Raw genomic sequence first — 20,560 nt, forward strand, 5'->3', positions numbered from 1 at the left:
GATATAAATTGAGCTGTCACTGTATTTGCAGTATTTTAACTGCTTGAGGAGTAAATTGACAATGAGTACAGAAATTGGTGTTACTTACATATTAATTTGCTAATAATAAACGTGGCTAAGCAAATAAATCTAGTGGCTATGTTTAATATTTCAAGAGCAGTTAAGGCATTAATAAAAAAACAAAATTATTCTTTGCCCTATATTGGAATAGGAATATGACCCTCAATTACTGCTAACTGAAAAACATTTCTGGCTTTATGTACTGTAAAATGTTAATCCTTGCCATATTGATACAGCTGTTTCATTGCAAATAAAATCTGCCACATTGTGATGGATTGAAAAAAAAATGTTTATAAAAAGTTAAGAAGTTTATTCTGTTATAATGCTACTTTTGTATGTTTTATAACTTTCAGTGGAAGCCGTCAAAACAGGACAGCGTTTTCTTTACTTGCATACTTAAATATTACATACCATTTGTCACAGCTTCCTTGAGCCCCTAACAATAATGAAGTGCACAGAACATGCTTTTTTACAGAAAGGTCATAAATGTAATTAGCAGAATACTATTCAAGACAATGTATCGATGACAACTGTATATTCTAGAGCAGTAGTGGAAACAGACTTTCTCTCTCTCCCTCTTTGTCCTCCAGTAGTGTAACAAAGCAAGTTATTTTAATAATCTGTATATGGTAAAGTAACCAATTTCATTGTAAATCTGTCTCCATGGCACAGCACTATAGGATATGCTATACTGCTAAGATTCAGCTATGGACACTAGTTAAAGAATAAGTCTGCAAGGCACTTACAAAGCATTTCAGTCAGATATACAATGTGGGCTTCTCTTGTTTAAATTAAAAATATTGTGTAGTTAACAGTCCAAAACTGCTTCTAATTTAATTACTATTTGCTGTGGTTATTACATATTTACTTATTCACACTGACCAAATTATAGTGCACTGACCGACTAAAGTGACATCTTTAGGGTTGAGTCGCATTAGCAATTTTAGAGTAAGTGGAAAGTTAGCTTGAATGAGGAGACCTTTCTTTTCCCTTGACAGTGGGATAGGTGCCAGTGGACAGAACAGCATTCCATGATGGAGTACCATACTAGGTGAGCAGTCAGGGATCAGACTCTCACTAACATTTCATAAATGTTTAAGTCTGAAATAAGGGGTGAAACTAAAATATTCAGGCACAAATGGCAGATCAGAAGCACCTTTAAAAAAATGTACACTATCTACTTTGAAACTTGACAGAAAAAGATTTATACTAACATGTATCTTTCCGATTAATGTAAAACGTGCATTTATTATAAATGGAATAATTCAGTGACTGTAATCCCTATATTTCTGCCCCCAATCATATATTTTATAATGGGATCAAATGCTGAGTTTACAGGTTCATACTAGGCTATCTGCCCTTATGGGCCATTTTAAGCCTAGCCAAATGTCCATTGCCAAAGGTAATAATCAAATCCTGTACCCTGTGTTTATAAGGTGAACACCTTAACCATTATGTCAACTCCCAACCCCTTAAGATAAAGAACATCCAAAAAACTGAGTTCATATGGCAAGTATACCCTGGTGCTGCGGTAGCGCTGTCGCCTCACAGAAAGACGCTGTCCGGTTCGATTCTCAGCTAGAGCGTCTTTTGCGTGGAGACATGCGTGAATGGGCGTACCTTCGTTGAAGGTTGTGCATCAGGTCTGGCAAGCCGGTATGTAAAAATCAACTGGCAATCATTAGCGTACCGGAGTTCCGCTGTGGCGACCCCTAACCGGGAAAAGCCAAAAGACACAAAGAAACCCTTACATTTGCCCATGGAAATATTTGAAGATGATGAAATCATGGAGAATGTGAACATTGCTGTGGGAAGTACATACATATTCTCAAATATGCTGCAGCATGATATTAATAAATGGTGGGAGAAGCTGGGCTCTGTGTTGTCTTTTGGCTTGGGGAGTCAATGGTATATTTCATGTAACAGCTGTGCATATATAGTCAGAGTGATGTTTAGTACAGCAAGAGGATCTAAAAAGTCTAAAGCATCCTAAAACTCATCCCTGATTTACATGCAAACTTCTGCTATAGAAGCAAATTTAAAATCATGGGGGGGGTGCTTGGAGAACACTTCAGTTTATTATGATGTGTGTTACTGCCAAATAAAACACCTCTGATAAAAGGTTTGTGATGCATGTTGCTATCACACAAAACACCTCAGGTAAAAGATTATATTGCTTATTTGTCGACATTAGGCACAGGTGTTGCATTTTATGTACAAGTTATTTCAAATCATTATAGACATACGTATTAGACATTATTATTATTTATTCAGAGTGCTTACTGAAACAGAGGGCATATCTTCAAATTAAAATGTGTTACCATTCATTTATTTTCATTAGATGCAGCTTTGCAGTAGGATGAGATTTTGACTGTAAACAACTGTTTTAGGTAAGAGAAGAAATTATTTACCTAACACATGTATTTTTTATTGGCAAGGAAAAAGGTGCCTGAATGGGCAACTCATTGTACGTTAGATAACTGCAAGGAAATTCTACTTAGGATAGACCCTGATCAGGCTGACTAGATACGTTGTAAAACATAGGACCATAATAGCCTTTTACACATTTAAATGCAGTTAAAATAACAAAGAAGGATATGCATTTAAGGAAAAACATACACTTTTTGAGCAATGTCAACACTGAAGGTGATTATGAGAGGCTGGGAAGGGCTTGCCCTATTACATAAAAGCCAAATGTCAGCAAAGTGACCATTTGTGATTTTTCTGATTACAGCTGAATGCATCTGTAGGCAAAGTCTTTGCTATTTCTGTGGAGAGCCCAGTGTGTGCAAAAAATGATACTGATGTAGATAACTACAACTCATTCTGCACAACCGGGTAAAAAAATGAACATGATATGGAAATACACCAGTGACAACAACGTGGATACCATCTAGATATGAAGCAGGAAGTGTTTCAAAGACTAGTGTCTAACTTGTCATCAGGGTACAACAAAACTAAATACTTCAAAAAAGTTGAAATGTTCAACTTTTGTTACTAAAAATAAAAAAAAAAAGAAATACATAGAAGATAAGGTTGTGCTGGCAATGTACAGTTCTGAGGCCTTTGAGTCAATAGTTATGAGGATGCAACCGTTGAATTCTATACACTAAAGCTGAATATTTTGCAAACATTATGTAAGAAATTAATAAAATGAGAAAAACAAAATGAAGGAATAAATGAAATGATAGCTATATATGAATATAAAGCAAGTAAGCAGATAAACAGTGTAGAAATAACTAAAGATGAAGAAAGCGTGCATTATTTTAACAGGAATTACTTGGTTACAAAATATTTTCATTATGACAAAAAAATTTCATAACAGTATGAAAACCGGATTCTTAAAAGACCAGGTATATACAGATCACTTTATTAGTTCAAAGGAAAAATTAAAGCAGACAAAGGCAAGAATTGCCTCTAAAACTCAAAAATATAGTAGCAGAGATAAAAGAACTGGAAGTGGGATCTTTAGATAGGAGCAAATTATAGTTATATAGAAAAAATAGGAATTGTGGGAACAATACATGCAGAATAATGTTTTGGAGGAGGAATTACATTTAAAAGAAGGTAGGAATTTAATGAGCTATGTAATGTTTGACAATTTCTGTATAGAAGATTATATAAGATATATAACATTTGTAATTGAAAATATGTTAGTATGGTTTGTTTTCATTTATATAAATGTTTGATTGCCTATGTCATAAGTGATAATTCAGTAAAGATGCTTCTTGCTTAAAAAAATACTTTAAATACAGCAAGCAGTGAAACTGTAGATAGCAAGGATTTCCTAAAATGATGGGCAGCAGAACTATATAACTGTGCAGTATATTCAGATTTATAAGGCAGAAACAGCTTAAAATACATTCAGGAGGTGTTTCAAAACTTTATAGGAACACTGCACTGTCAGTCCCTGGGAAAATACAGGATGCATGAACAACATTTTCAAGTTCATACAAAGATGAAATGCAGGTGGAAAAAGAGAAAATCGAAAATCTTAAAAAAAAAAACATTCAGTGAGTTTGCCTATTATGCATGGTAACTTGTACAAATTTTCTGATCAGCAAGTGGTATCATAAAATATCAGATAATACATCATAGAAAATGGTGTTTGTTCGTTCATTTTAGTGACACTCTGGATAGATTAGCATGCTGTTAACAATGTGGATACTTAAGAATGCTCAACGTAAATTAGAAAATAATTCAACTCTGGTATACCAACTATGCTGCATAATGTTTATAAAATGAAACAGGACTAGCATAGTGCCGTCTCCAACTAAGTAAATAAATATTATGACCAGACATGGATATTTACAAACAGCATTATAAAATGCTCACCGAAGCAAATGCAGATAATAAAACCTAAATAATAATAATGTACAAAAAGCAAAATTATGTTCGGAACCTTATCTTGCAGGGAAAAAAAATATTACAAAAAAAATTATTTGCTGATCCTTATAACATATAAAATAAAGTCATTATATTGTGCTGCATTTATATATACAAACATGACAAGGCTTATTAGTTTAGTGAGAAAGACAGAGAGAAAAGGAGAAAGAAATTAATTCATTTCAACATAGACAGCAATGCAGAAAATGGATTACATATAGGGATGGAAACCATAGAAACAGACATCTCACAGATAGTCACACGAAGAATCAAGCAATATTAATCCTAAAATGAAAGGGAGGGCACTTTACAAATATAATACTGAACTGGAACATATTTTATATTGTATTATATTTAACAGTTAGGAAGAGTACAAGGGAGCCACAGAGGCAATGGGCTGGACCCATCAAGCTAATACAGAGTACAGATAAGCATACTTTTAGTTGAATGGTACATAGTTAAGACTTACAATCCTGTTTAAAAGTGTGCTGGCCGTACATGAGTGACTATGTGTTCCCGATGCCTACCATCCCAAAAGTGTTCAGCATGAGATCATCGGGCCAGGAAAAAAGTACAATGTAGCTGTTAAAGCAACTGTGCATGAGCATGTGTAACAGAGCCACAGTTTCTAGAAACAGTGCACATAAAGGTACGTACTAATTCCCTATTACATGGTACAGCTATATGTCAAAGAGAAAAATACTGAAATATTCGAAGGAGAAACTGCCATTCTGCAGCCAGGATACTCTTAGAGGCCACAAAGACATGTTTAGAATAACATAACTCAGTGGAGTAACCGGTAAACATGGGCAAACACACAGACCCCAGGTCATTCTCAGTAAGAAATCTATAGTCACAAGATGAGGTAATAGACCTCAGTAGATGACAGTGCAAGCAAAGCATGGTCTATCACTACTGCAAAACAATACTGCACTGTAAAGCAGGATAGTCAGGCAACATAAAAATGTTATATACAGAGTAAGGAAACTACAGAACTAAGACAAAGCAAAGAACACAGCAAGCAGTGGAACCACAGGGTTGCTTACGAACCCCCCCCCCCAAAAAAAAAAACAGCGGCAATCTGAAGAAACAGCTTAGTTTCAGGGAGAAATTTCATTATTTACTCAATACAAGTCCCACCAGACAAAATCACACATTTAAACAAGACTTTTTGATATTGAAGGAAAAATATGTGCTTAGATTAGGAATTATGATGAGGTGTTTTCACACATCTTCAGTTTTGCTGCAGAGATCTATAAATTTGTTTATAATATCATTTAGTGACCATGAATGGCCTATGATGTACCAGGATAACTGCATTTTTTAGCTGGATGCCAGAGTGGACTGAAGTTATTTTAATGTAAAGATTTAGAAAAACATGTAGCATGTATATTACATGCTCCCTGTAACACAGAATGGACCTGTACTGAAAAGGGGCTATGCCCATTTGGATTATCCCATAGGCAAGTGTTAAAATAAAAAAAAATGGATGAATGAATGAATACATACATAAATAAACAGATAAATAAAAACATAACGTATGCCTGGTTTGTAGATTTAAATAGAAATATTGTCATGACATAAACAGTAAAGTACGCACTTTGAGTAAAAAGTTGAATGTTGCAGTAATCTTAATGCCGTCACTAGTATGATTTTTGCCAGCCTTTATTGCACATTGGTTTGAGAGATACAGACACTCTTCTTTCATTTGCAAGATTTATAAATTAAAAAAAAAAAAGGAAACTGGTTTGCTGATGGAAGAATCATGTTTTCTGATGTTGTATTTTGCTAAACAGAACTGAATGTATACCTCATGAAAAATCATTTAGTAAAACCATCTGTGGTTTCTGTTCCTCAAATAATAAAACGTGTGGACCATTTCCTTTGCATGTTGGCTACACTCCATTGTGATATGCAGCAGGAAAATGTACAATGTCCAATCTGTAATTTAAATTCAATGCACTTTTAGTAGATAACTCAGCACAAGTTTCATCATTCAAGGTTTCATATAGCTATATATAGTCATATAAGGCCAATTATAATGCAGATTCTGGATTTGCTGTGTAAATAAAAGGGCACATCCATGAATCATATTTTTTTAAACTGACGTATTGATTTATTTTGCCTTGCCCCAGCAGTAATTTATTCTACAGCCTGATCAGTGACTGACAAATACATTTCCTTCTAGCAGTAGTTCTGCATTTATTCAATTTACGTGTGACCTCTTCCCCGCTAGAAGTTATCATAAGCTGAAGATGTATAGTAAATATTATTCGTAGTTCTTTATTGATGAGAGTGTTATAAGCTAACATCAATGTGCCTCTCAGCTAGTTGTAATTAACTGAAAATAATCCAAGAAATCCAAGTTGACTTGCATATGGAGCATTTTTACAATCACTATTTCTTCTAGTGAATTTTCTTTGGACACATTGCAGTACCATTAGGAACCTCTTAGCTCAAGAAATGTGGACAAAGCCTAAAATCAGGGGGGAGACAAAGGCCCCAAAATGTTACTCTTATAAAAACTTAGAAACTTGCTAGAATAACAGTGTTTGTGTTAGCATGCATTTTCTGATTGATTTGATGTCTGAAACTCAAATATTTTTCATTTAGTGATTTCAGTTCTCAGCGATTTGCCAAAAAACTGCAAATTTTATGAGGAGCAGATGAACAATATAAAGCAAAAACCTAGGCAATCTGCAAAAATCTGGACAGCTGAAAAGTATGCACCACATTTGTTTGATCTCTCTCTGTCTATATATATATATATATATATATATATATACATATATATATATATATATACACACACATATACCTATACATATATATACATATACCTATACATATATATACATATACACACACATACACACACACACACTTGTAGAGCTATACTCTAAAATGGGTCTAATATAAAATATAAATGCTGTGACCAGGCTAGATTGAGAACGAGTTGTGTTTTTTTAAATAAGTCCAACAATGTGTCGTGCCTTATTCTTTGGCAGTGTGAGCATTTATCTTAAAATTGTGTGAGATACTAGTCAAGACCTTGTTTAACTTAAGAATGCCCAGACAGATGGAAAACTCCACTGTAGATGGACCAAGGTACTTTACTCCACTCTTGTCATAGTTTATATTTAATCCTCTTTTGTTGAACCATTTTGACAAATTAGATAAGTAGTTATTGAAAAGGATGTAAATATTTGTTCCTGACAGAAATGCCCCCATCTTAATATCATCATATCAAAGCCAATATGTTTTACATACTGGAATCAATGAAAACATTTTATTTGACAAATTTGGAGGCAGAACTGATCCTTCAACAGAGTGTGCAATTAATCAATTAATCACCTCTTAACTCATTCTCCAGGTTTGAATACTCAGCAGTACATAGGCACATAAGACCATAATATAGCAGAGGACACTATATGGATAATATTGTATACAGGTGCATTGCAGCATGTTTGCACACAAGCAGGCCAATACATGCAATGAATATGCCATTTTATGACACTCTTGCCAAATAGTGACTATCACTAGGGGTGATGGACCTAATACTGGAGGTATACACATTGGAACCCTGGGATTCCATGGTTAATAATTGACCAGCTAGGAGCCGAAATTACTGTTTTTTTTTTTAAGGTGTGAGGGGACTGTTTGATGGTGAAGAGGAGGGAGGGGCAAAAACTGCTTCATACTCTGCTGTAGATCTGAAGCAAAGAAATGTGCTATGCATTCATGTAACTGTGGCAGTATGCCATGACAACAATCCTGGAGAGGAAGTAGTTGTCAGCTGACCACCTTATTCCTCACAGCAACAACTGTCAAAAGAAATAGCTAGTGTATTAACGCCAGTGGGACATTTTTGATAATGTAAGATATGGCCACAGCAGACCACTATGGAAGCCAAATGATGGAAATTGTGGCTGACAAGGCATGTGCAAAGGATGATTAAGGCCCAACATGGTTCACCACAGCAATGACAAAGCATCAGTGTACAGAGTGTCTTAAATCTGTTTACATAGCCAATATACGCTAGCAAGAATACCACACGTCAGTCCAAAAATTCAGAGCAACATAGGTTTACAGCTGTACTATATAAAGCTATACAGATGCCTGCCACAAAAACAGCATGTTACTGCCCCACAGTACATGCAAACAGTTTACATTAAAAGTAAACTGATGACTGACATATACCATTATATGTACTGTGGCACTCAACAAATGCAAGAGGTCATACATGACCCACTCAGAACTGGTCGTAGTATGTTAACATAAGTGCAGTAGAGAAATAGAGGCAGTGGAATATTATATAGCACAGTTAAGGGTAGGTGATCAGCAGAAACACTAAAATAGCATGCCAGTGTAACTAAAAGAATTGAGTTGTCTGTGGATACAGTACAACATTCGCCAGATATGAACATGCACAGCCAGCAACTGTTAGGAATCTCAATTTACAGCCTCAAAGGTAAAAAGAGTACTATTCCTGTAGAGAGAAAAATTGCACATATGAAGGTCCTTGTAGCTGCAAAGAGAAAAAAAAATCAGCATGGTGTGTGTGTGTGTGTGTGTGTGTGTGTGTGTAAGCATTGAGCAGGCATAGTCTCACAAGCCAACATCCAGTCACACGAAGGCAGGAGTCTACAAGACTATCAGATGCTGTGATATAGTACAGTGATCGGTCACTAGTATGTCCATTCCAGAATGCATGTAAATACAGCCATAAAACAGTATGGAGACATGTAATATACCGCCACAGATCAAGGCATATACTGAGCCATCCAGTATATAGGTGCAGATGATGGACAGCTCTCATGGATGGACAGGAACTGTTAATGTCCAGCTTAAGAAATGCATCACTAAAATGCCACTATAATAGGAGCACACAGCAGATGTGTGCCAGAGCCAAATAAATAAATGACTCTGCTATTTGAGTAATTGCTTGGAGGACAGGAATATTCATACAGTCCATAAAATAATTAACAATATGGCATTTATCCCAGTGGATACACATGCACCAGCTTAGACATACTGAAAACAGTTCCAACTTCATACAATAACAGCATCCACTCTGTTACACCTTATTTCACAAATTCATCATGCTAAACTACAAACTAATTTCAAGGTAATATGTATCGCAGGTCCAATCTAATATCCATCTCTCGCTCTCTTCCGAATTAACAACACAGGCTTTTATATAAAAAAATAATCTGCAAAATGTTGAAAATATAAGACAGAGAAAAAGATACCAATTATGTAATTGCTCAACATTGAATCTTTATTCTACTATTCTCACTACTTGTTTCTCTAACCTGGAGACTGTTGACATGGAATTTTTTAAACAAAATCTCTTAATTCCACATACGCTCACCTAACATTTCCTTATTAGCTCTTTTAATTCTTGGAGATACAACATTCAGCAGCTAGGTGCAATTTGCATGTATTCTATAACTGCCTAGAGATACAAGATATTTGTTACAACATACTATTTATAACTGAAATTATTTACTCAGGTACTACCCATTTTTCAAAACAGCTCATTCTATTTAATTTATATATTTCCAGGGGGTCCTTAGCCAGAAAATGTATTAACTGTTAATGGAAAGGTCTGAGGGGTACACTGTTGAAGGAATGGCTAAAAGCTATGTAATTTCATTTGTTTTACCGAATGTTCTACCAAGATATATTGCAAAGGGAAAAACTCATCCATGAGAGGCGTCTGGGTGGAATGTGTAGCACTGGAGTTCCAGAAACAGACTATTTATGTAATTCGTTCCTAATATAAATCGGAACTAGCAGCATTTTAATTTTAAATAGTACATAAACAGTGACCATTGCTTGCACTCAGTACAGGACTGTACTAATGACTGGACATAGTCCTACTTTTACTCTCCAAGTTTGTACATCTTTCCCACCTTTCCTTTTTTTTATTTCAACCTTTCTAAAGAGGCTGCATGAATAAACCTGATTTACATTGGTTTCTTTTGCATATAGTACCATATGATATGGAAGAATATATACGATTAAATACCTGCATACTAGTTTCAATAGGGAGTATGCATGTCAACATGTAAGATAAAGTAGAAGCCGCTATACAATTTTTCTAATTGAAATGGTTAGTTGGCTGTGAAATCTTGCCCTACCTGCTCTATCCTACAGTTTCTTTATTTCCCATATTTCCTGCTTAATCTTACATTATTCAATAGCATACATATTCAATGAAAATTATTTAAAGCAATGAATCTCTTTAGGAGCAAGCTGTGCTGTGTTCAGAATTTAAATACATTTAAGAACATCTGTAATGTAGACATTTACAAGACAATTATTGCTTTACTACTGCTACACAGATGGTTTCCTGTTTATTATGAAGAGAGATCGGGCGAATGCAACATTTTGTTAACTAGTTGAAAAATAATGACTTGGCAGTCATCACAACCTATGATGCTTATCAACTTCAGCTTTATTTTAGTGCCAATACCTATGCACTACATTTAAGTCGAATTGAAGTATAACAAATGTATAGCAATAAGCAAACAGATCCATTGCAAGTTTGTAGTATTATCTAAAGCAGATGCTCTCAGAGTATTACAATCGCAAAACCCAGTCACTGTTGTGCAAACTTCAGAATGATATAGCAATATACAATTATCTAAAATATGTCTGCCTTTGCAAAGTCGGCACAAAAAAAAAAACAAACATCACTACATGAAACAGAGTTTCTCTAGTCCTGGAAACCAGGAGAACTGCATATAGTCAAAAGCTGTGAACAATGCAAGATAGTAGTGAGGTAACCACAACCATGGTCCAAATTCTGGAAGAATTTTAAAGATAAACAAGGTCATAAAGAGAAGTCCAACAGGATTCTTGTATCGCCACTGCATTGATGGGAATACCACACACCACACTATCAATGCATTGATGGGAATACCACACACTATCAATGCACTGATGGAATACCACACACTATCAATGCACTGATGGGAATACCACACACTATCAATGCACTGATGGGAATACCACACACTATCAATGCACTGATGGGAATACCACACACTATCAATGCACTGATGGGAATACCACACACTATCAATGCACTGATGGGAATACCACACACTATCAATGCACTGATGGGAATACCACACACTATCAATGCACTGATGGGAATATCACACACTATCAATGCATTGATGGGAATACCACACACTATCAATGCATTGATGGGAATACCGCACACTATCAATGCATTGATGGGAATATCGCACACTATCAATGCATTGATGGGAATATCACACACTATCAATGCATTGATGGGAATATCACACACTATCAATGCATTGATGGGAATATCACACACTATCAATGCATTGATGGGAATATCACACACTATCAATGCATTGATGGGAATATCACACACTATCAATGCACTGATGGGAATACCACACACTATCAATGCACTGATGGGAATACCACACACTATCAATGCATTGATGGGAATACCACACACTATCAAGTAGCCACGTTAAGTGGAACAATGCTGCAATAAAGTTCAGCACAAAGTACAACAACTACTGCCATTTTCTTTGAAAACCTTCTTATCTAATTATGATAAATAATAAAACCTCTCAGCTTCTTAGCATAAGAATCAGGAACAAAGCTAAGCATTAACGACTGACAAAGGTCCAGAATCAGAGACATATTTCTTCTCTTATTTTTGTAGAACGTTGCTACAATAACAATATTTTGCATTAGCATATGTTTTTGAGTATAAAGTCTGAAACACAAAGCTCAGTCATTATTTAGAAACTACGGTGTTCATTGATTTATCAGAAAAAATGAAATTCTATAATAAACAGACCAAATAATATTTGCAAAATCAAGGGCATTCTACGACATCAGGCAAAGCTGAAAGCTATGTAATTTCAGCTTCGTTTCTCAAACAATAGCTACAAGCATTCCATCTTATTTCACCATATGCACATTAGTCCTGCAAATTCAGATGATTAACTGAGCAAATAACCAGAAGGTAAGTTACATTAATCCACAAACAGCCCATACCCCCATCCAGCTCAGTCACAGCCTTTTTTGTTATATAAATCTCATCTGACTGTGACAAAAATAATCATTTTTAACCTCTTAGCTCAGCAATCAGTGACAAACCCCAAAATAGTGACGAACAAAAGCCCAAAATCAAGGATAGATGTTAAATATTGCTTTTATATACTTAAAAAGTTGCTATAATAACAGTTTTTCATTGGCATGCATTTTTTTGAAGGATATGAATTTTAAAAACTAAAATGTCTGCCATCATTCAGGAATGCAGTCCTCGATGATTTGCTAGAAAATCACCAATTTTATAATGCATGGACCAAAACATGAGCACAGTCAAGGATAGTCTGTGAAATCATAGACTACTTCAACTTTGCCTCGCACGAAAAATCGCTAGAAAATAAAGATTCCAATGCATTTTATATAAATGTATGCTAGTCCTTTAAAGACAGATATTAATGTTAAGAAACAAGTGGACAAGTTGACAGCAAACCCACCTATATTTTGTGACTGTAATCCACAAAGATTTTCTATAAAACCACAATTTTTATAAGGCACAGACCAAAATATAAGATATAGCCAAGGACATTCAGTGTAGTCACACACAGTTTCAACTTTCTTTTACATAATCACCAGGGAATAAATATTCCAGCATGTTTTATACAAATGCACACAAGTCCTGTGAAAGAGTTTATTATGCATAGACTAAAATATGAAGCAGAGCTGGATACAGTTTCCAAAATCAGGGATATTTTCAGTTTTGTTTCACACAAAAACAGTAGCCAGAAAGTAATACAGCCAGAATTTAAACAAATAAATTTGCAAGTTAATTTCATCCAAATATTAAAATGATCAAATGACAACAGGTAAAGTTGCCTTCCTAAATACCCATTTCCCCCTTCCCCTCATACTATAGCAATAACCCACGCCTGGGGCGAAGCCCGAGTGACCAAACAAAGCCAACCGTGGGTAAATCCAGGATTACCCACACCCAGAAGTGAGTTATTGCTATTATACAATGACATTAGTTAAGAAAAAAAATAATTAATTTTCTTAAATAATGGGATTGTATAATGCCTCCTTGCTGCCCTTCCGCAGTTGTCTGGTATTCTGCGGCAGATGTACTGCGTATGCCTATGCAGTACATCAGAGCGGTGGGCAAAACAACGGAGAAAGCAAGATCTCCGTTGCTTTTTACAAACTGTCTCGCTATGTTAAACTTGTTTAACATAGCGAGACAGTGTGAAGCAACAGAGATCTTGCATTCTCCGTTGCTGTAAAAAAAAAAAAAAAACTATAACTCTGATTTACAACATGCACGCTGACCAATCAGCGTGCATGTTTTTTGAATATTAACGGGGGGTCGTTGTATAAATACATTTAATGTCTGCAGACCTCACTGATTATGAAGTACAGATCAAAATATGAGGCAAAGACAGGTACAGTTTGCAAAATCAGGGACAGTTACAACTTTGTTTTACCCACCAACAGTAACCAGAAAGTAATTCAAACTTTAACTCATTACAGCAGAATGTGCCTTCAAGCATTTCTGCAATTACCTCCTACTGTGTCTCTAGGTATCAGATATTGTTTGTTTACATTTACATTAATAATTCTAAAATCATGCTCATGCATCATACATGATGACAAACACAATTGTACTGATATCTAACCTTTGTCAATGAGTGTTTGTTAGAACTGAAAGGTGATAATTTTTTAAAGGCTCAAGCCACACCCGCTGGGAGTTATTAAAGGTACACACTCAAAAGAGCTGTAATGGAGGGATTGAATTAAACCGAAAAAAGAAAAAAAAAAACACAGCAGAAGGCAATCTTCTTAGACTGCATTTGTCAATGTTACATCTTCTTGCCTGCCAGGACATATACACAGACACATCCACAAGAAAAAAAAAATGCTTACCTCACATTTTTGTGACTCCCTTGTATCCATTCGCTCTACTCCACTTTTCAATATTCATGACTTCTCTGGTGGAAGCCTTCCAAATAAATCATGGGAAGACAACAAGGGGAAAGTTACAACACTGTGCAGAGGATCAGGCTGGGGTACGTATTATTTATTTCTAAGTACATACACATGTCTTTACTTAGAAATAAATAATAAAATAAATAAAGTAGCAGCACTGGCCCATATTGCACATCCTAAAGAAGTAGGCTTTAAAATGGTTGCAGCGTCTACTGTTTTAATGCATTTTTTTCACCAAAAGCAAACATATTTCTTTACCAATTGTGATGCTTGACATACAAGTTAACTAAGGGTTGAACGTAAAAAACAAACATTTTAAACATTTTTAATTAAATTATTTTGTTGCCTGGTCACTGGAGTTGTGCAGACCAGGTGGTCACTTGAATCATCCCTATTATAATTTGCCAATGGCCTCAGGTAATATGATGATCAGGTTCTCTGTGGCAGCTTTACAAGCAAACAGTCAAAGAGTAAAAAACTAAAGCCACACATACCTCCAGGAAATGCAAAAACAAAGCAGGAATGAAGTCAGAAAAGAGAATATCCATCAAACTATGTCACAGCTACAGACACGCTAATACTCGGAGATCATACACAAATAATATAGGAGTAAAATCAAGCCTCAGTGTCCATCTGCCACCATCTTGAAATCCCTAGAGAAACTACAAGTATTACAGTGTGGGAAAATATATTGTCAGTTTGAAAGTATTTCTGTTTTGCCTCTGAAAACATCTAGCTCCTGGGTATTTATATTCTCTCCTGCATCACCTTACTTGTGTACTAACTCTAACCATATCCCTGCCCCTAATTCCAAACCTACACCTCACCTTAGCAAAAACCTTTTCCATAGCACTACACACATCCCACACCAGCCGCACATCTCATACAGCAGCACACATGCACAATGCTAAATCTATCCCCTTCTCCAGCACTTACTCTACCCATAATCCACAGACACTCACACACATATTTACATCCCTAATACCAAAGTTTTAAGTATATCTGACAATTTCAGCATTAATATCCCAAACCCACCCTTCCCTTATTTGCACACACTCAGCCTTTCCCTTTTGACATATCCGACACTTAAAAAGTGCTTTTGATAAATTTCCCAAGCATTCACTCAGTCAATGAATAAACAAATAAATGCATAAATACATGTATGCCTGCATGCAATAAAAATGAAAAGCTAAACCACACCCCTTAACCATATATATATATATATATATACATATGTATGTGTATGTATATACATCTATGTGTATGTATGTATGCATATCTTTATACTGTGTATACATACACATATACAGATACACAGATATGCATATATAAAACTCTAAGGAAGACTCAGGTAAGCTAGAATCTTTACTGTTTAATACCCTAAATCTCTTGTAGTGAGGGTCCATGGGAAATATGCAAATCACCATCAAGAACATACCAGTGTTTCAGCTAGATGTCTTCTGAATGCCAGTTACTTTTCACGTTTTACTTTGAAATCCTGACTACTGCAACGCCAAACCCCACTAGCTGTAAACATGATATATTTCACCTTTGCCCTTTTCCTGCTGTTGTGCAATCTTGGAATTGTTATATATAGTTAGCAAGCCTCTATATTACAATACTGACAAAGCCATTAATCAAATGGCCTTATAATTGAAAATGCCGGTGATAAAAGTGTCTTTTGCAAGATTGAGGTACAGTGAAGATCAGAAAATTTGCCCTTTCTTCATATATATATATATATATATATATATATATATATATATATATATATATATATATATATAATTAGCTTGGGGAGTGGGGGGGTGCAGCCCCCCACAAAATTGAGTTCTATCACCAGCATTTTCAATAAGGCCGTTCGATTAATGGCTTTGTCGTTGTTTTAATATAGACCCATTAGCAAGGTATTTGTGAGCTACAGGGGACATACCACCCTCATGTTATTTTGTTTTTTTGATCTTTTAGATCAATTTTCTGTGATCTGAACATTTTAGTGTTTGATATTTTGTTAGGTAATCATACACACTCACACACACACACACACACACACACACACACACACACACACACACACACACACACACACTATTGATGTACAGTGCTGCAGTAACTACAGAGGGATTAAATTGATTAGTCACAGCTTGAAGTTATGGGAAAGAGTAGTGGAAGCTAGGTTAAGAAGGGAGGTGATGATTAGTGATCAGCAGTATGGTTTCATGCCAGGAAAGAGCACTACAGATGCAATGTTTGCTCTGAGAGTGTTGTTGGAGAAATACAGAGAAGGTCAGAAGGAGTTGCATTGTGTCTTTGTGGATTTAGAGAAAGCCTATGACAGGGTGTCTAGAGAGGAGTTGTGGTATTGTATGAGGAAGTTGGGAGTGGCAGAGAAGTATGTAAGAGTGGTACAGAACATGTACGAGGGTAGTGTGACATTGGTGAGGACTGCGGTGGGAGTGACAGATACGTTTAAGGTGGAGGTGGGATTACATCAAGGATCAGCCCTGTGCCCTTTCTTATTTGCAGTTGTGATGGACAGGTTGACTGATGAGATCAGACAGGAGGCCCCGTAGACTATGATGTTTGCAGATGACATTGTGATCTGTAGTGAGAGTAGGGACCAGGTTCAGGAGACCCTGGAGAGGTGGAGATATACTTTAGAGAGGAGAGGAAAGAAGGTCAGCAGGGCTAAAACAGAATATATGTGTGTAAATGAGAGGGAGGGTACAGGAATGGTGAGGATGCAGGGAGTAGAGTTGGTAAAGGTGGATGAGTTAAGTACTTGGGATCAACAGTTTAGAGTAATGGTGAGTGTGGAAGAGAGGTGAAGAAGAGAGCACAGGCAGGGTGGAATGGGTGGAGAAGAGTGTCAGGAGTGATTTGTGACAGATGGGTACCAGTAAGAGTGAAAGGGAAGGTCTACAAGAGAGTAGTGAGACCAGCTATGTTATACGGGTTGGAGAAGGTGGCATTGACACAGCTGGATGTGGCAGAGTTAAAGATGTTAAGATTTGCACTGGGTGTGACTAGGATGGACAGGATTAGGAATCAGTTTATTAGAGGGTCAGCTCAGGTTGGACAGTTTGGAGACAAAGCAAGAGAGGCAAGATTGTGTTGGTTTGGACATGTGCTGAGGAGGGATGCTGGGTATATTGGGAAAAGGATGCTAAAGATGGAGCTGCCGGGTAAGAGGAAAACAGGAAGGCCTAAGATAAGGTTTATGGATGTGGTGACAGAGGACATGCAGGCGGTTGGTGTGAAAGAGCAAGATGCAGAGGACAGGAAGAAATGGAAACAGATGATCCACTGTGGTGATCCCTAATGGGAACAGCCGAAAGATGATATATATATATATATATATATATATATATATATACATATATATACATACATATACATACACATGAATTTACATAGCTAGCTATGTGTGTGTGTGTACATATTTTATATACATACATATATATATATATATATATATATATATATATATATATATATATATATATTTTTTTTTTTTTTAAGAAAAGAGAGCTAAACCACTAGTCGAGCTAGATATCTAGCTCATGAGAAGAAAAACCTTTGACGTTCGTATTTAAATTGTTATCTGAATAATTATCAGAATTTCAAGAAAACACAACCGTGGATCTTTTCTGAAGAATACATTATTGGAGGAAAGTCTGTTTTGGCAGATAAGTGATGTTAAATCCTTAGTCAACTGCATTGTTGTCTGTGTTTAAATAGCATTTAGTACAACTGCAAAACACTTGCAACATTTGTATAATACATTCATACATGTTCAATTTAAAGCCAGTGAAAAAGGGGGTGGGGTCTCTCTTGATTGGATATCTTTTGAAACCTCTTCATCTTATAGGATAAAAATTCCAGCCTAAAAATGCATCATCCTCTGGTGCTTGTGTGATTGGTAGGGAAATCATATACACAAAACTAAACACTGGAAGGGGTGATGGTGGAATTCATAGGTCGAAGTTTTGAATGAATGGCCAATAGAAATGCATTATTTGTAGACCAATGGAAAGGACAAAATGATTTGAGCATGAGCAAAACTTGTGGTGAGTGATGATAGGAGGAGGTGGGATGGAAAGGGCCAATAAGGGAGCAGGAAGGGGTGAATGAAGATTGGTTAGTTCCAGGGATTGGTTTTTGGGGCTTTTAATTTTGGTTTTTTTTTTTTTTATTTTTTTTTTTCTTTTTTATTTCTTTTTTTTTTTTTTTTTTTTTTTTTTTTTTTTTTTTCTTTTTTTTTTTTTTTTTTTTTTTTTTTTTTTTTTTTTTTTTTTTTTTTTTTTTTTTTTTAAATTCATTACAAATACCCAATTAAAAAAAACACAAACCAAACAAAACAACAACCACACCAACAGGAAAACCTTTAAGAAAAGGGGGGATCCCCAAAAATAAATTTAAAAGGGCCTTAAAGTCTTAAATTTTCTAATTTTAAAAATATTTAAAAAAATTTTTTCAGGGGGGACCAAAAAGGTAGAAAACTCGGGGAATGGCGAAGAAAAAAACTTTCAAAGGGGAAAGGTGAAAAATGCCCCTTTTTTGCAAAGGAAAAAGTTTAAAAATTTAAAAAAGGGTTGAAAATAATATAATACTAATATAAAATTTACATAATTTATAATTTAAAAAAATTTTAAAAAATTTAAAAAAATTTTCCCCTTAATACCAAAAAACACACACAAAAAACAAAACACAAACACCCCAACATTTTAAACAAATATATCCTTTTAATCCATAAAATAAAAAAAAATAAAAAAATTTTCTTAGCGGCATTAATACCCTTTGCAAAAAATAAATAAATAAAAAATTATTTTTTATGTTAAACAAATAATACCAAATTTAAAAAATGATCAAACCCCTTTAACCCCAATAATGCAAAAAATTAAAACCAAAGCAAAGGAATTTTCACACCCTTTTAATTTAGTAAGAAAGGTATTTTTTCTCCTTTCAAGCAATAATTCATTATTTTTTACTTCCCTATAATTATTAAAAATAAATAATTAATTTAATTATATTTTTCAAAATTTAAATTTAATAAATTAAAAAATAAAATAAAAATAATTTTATTTTTTTTATATATATATATATATATAATATATATATATATATATATATATATATACACAAAACAAAAAAACACAAAAAACAAAAAAAATAAATTTTCACACAAAATATATAATAAATATTAAAATTCAATTTATTTATTAAATTTAAATTAATTTTAAAAACTATTTAACAAAATTCTTTTAAACCCACATTAAAAATTTTATAAAATTAAAAAACATTTTAAATAATAAATATTTTTTCTTTTTTCAAATAAAAATTTTTAAACTTATATTTGTTTATAAAATATACATATATAAAATAAATATATATATATATACATACATATATATATAAAACATATATATAATATATATATATATATATAATATATAATAATATATATATATATAAAAATATTTATATATAATATATATATATTAAAAATATATAAATACACACATATATATATATATAAATTATATTATAAATAATATATTCCCAATATATAAACAAAAAACCTATATTTTAAAATAAATATGTGAACAACATATATATTTCAAATATATAATATAAACACCCAACAACAATTTTAAAAATAATATAATATTAAAAATTAAATAAAAACAATTTATATTATATTATATTCCCTTATGCCATAAAACCCATTATTTTAAAATATATATAAAATTTTATAAACAAAATGTTGTATTTTTATATATATATATATATAAAAAATATTTTTATATACACACTTTATATATTTTATATAAATATATATATATAAATATATTTTTTATATATATACAATATTTTAATATTATATATATATACACTTTTAATATATATTTTATATAAATTATAAAAAATAAAATATAAAAGAAATAAAAATATATATTATTATTTTAAAATTAAATAAAATATATATATTTATATATATAACATAAAATATATATATATATATAACTTTTCCTTTTTTAATAATATATATACAATAATATATAAATATTTTTTTACATTA

At 33.8% G+C, this 20,560-nt stretch overlaps 1 protein-coding gene across 3 annotated transcripts in view; it reads right to left on the minus strand.

Moving 5' to 3' along the window:
* The window catches only part of GRAP2 (GRB2 related adaptor protein 2), an 874,362-nt gene that overhangs the window by 500,328 nt on the left and 353,474 nt on the right, over positions 1–20,560 (minus strand). The window lies entirely within an intron of this gene.

This window comes from Protopterus annectens, chromosome 1.part0 (assembly GCF_019279795.1).
Source record: "Protopterus annectens isolate FY-2018-M chromosome 1.part0, PAN1.0, whole genome shotgun sequence".
Lineage (NCBI taxonomy): Eukaryota > Metazoa > Chordata > Ceratodontiformes > Protopteridae > Protopterus > Protopterus annectens.